The 1,051-nt window shown below is 38.2% G+C and overlaps 1 pseudogene; it reads right to left on the bottom strand.

Annotated features, from left to right (window-relative positions):
* Positions 1–319: 319 nt before the first annotated feature.
* Positions 320–777, bottom strand: LOC149149433 (large ribosomal subunit protein uL14 pseudogene; annotated as a pseudogene).
* Positions 778–1,051: the final 274 nt, after the last annotated feature.

Here is a 1,051-nt window from a genome sequence, read left to right as displayed (position 1 = left end):
GAATTCGAACTTGGTAACTATGCTTTAAAGAATCACTGGTGCTGTTCAGAGCAAAGGACGTGTGATTTTTCCTTCAATTAGCCATGGCCATTGTTCATTTTCCGGATTTCTCTTTCTGGCAAAGAGGTCATTAGATCACCTTTTTCCCCTCCAAGAATCGCAGTTAATAGATAATTAAATATTTTTTATTTATTTTTTAACTCAAAACACAACCAAAAATTTCCCATAAATTGAGCAGCTCTAAAATTTCTAGATTTATCAAAATCCCCTAAAAGATGTTACCAAATTAAATACTAAGCATATTGCATAATCTCGCTAGTTACACAATAGCATTTGTTGCACTGGCAATTCTAGGCCACAAATCAACAAAGTCTTTCCCAATGGGCCCTGTGATAGCAGAACCTTTCGTTTCTCCCTTTGGATTTACTATGACACCCGCATTATCTTCAAAATACATATAAACGCCATCCTTTCGATGCCAGGGCTTCCGCTGGCGAACAATGACAGCAGGCATAACCTTCTTTCTCAGGTCAGGCTTTCCCTTCTTGACAGTGGCCATGACCATATCCCCCACACAGGCCGCAGGAAGTCTGTTGAGACGACCCTTGATTCCCTTCACAAAAATTATGTACAATTTCTTGGCTCCTGTGTTATCTGCACAGTTCACCGTGGCTGCCACTGGCAGACCCAGTGACATCCTGAACTTGTTCCCTGCGCCACCTCCACGACCTCTCTTAGACATGGCTGCTCCGCCCTGTTTCTCTTGTCTTCACCAAAAGACCAAATAATTAAATATTATTAAGAAGTTATAACATTAAATAAAAAGTGATTAATAATTATGATTTCGTATTCAAAATATACGATAAGTGTAACCTCAAATACAACTTGAGCATAAAGGCCTGAAGACTAAGATTACTGTTAACGATGAGATGAATCCTAAATATTTGTTTGAGTAAGAAGATGGTAATTTATATTTTGGACAAGATTAACTTTGGTTTAAAATTTTTCTAAGGGATTGGAGGTAATGCGGGTAATAATCTTGGGTTTTAGT

This window comes from Pinus tabuliformis, chromosome 9 (assembly GCF_031772625.1).
Source record: "Pinus tabuliformis cultivar Carrire ecotype Pingquan chromosome 9, CPIR1, whole genome shotgun sequence".
Classification (NCBI taxonomy): Eukaryota; Viridiplantae; Streptophyta; class Pinopsida; order Pinales; family Pinaceae; genus Pinus; species Pinus tabuliformis.
Note: the sequence above shows the minus strand (reverse complement) of the source record. Positions and strands in the feature narration are given on the sequence as shown.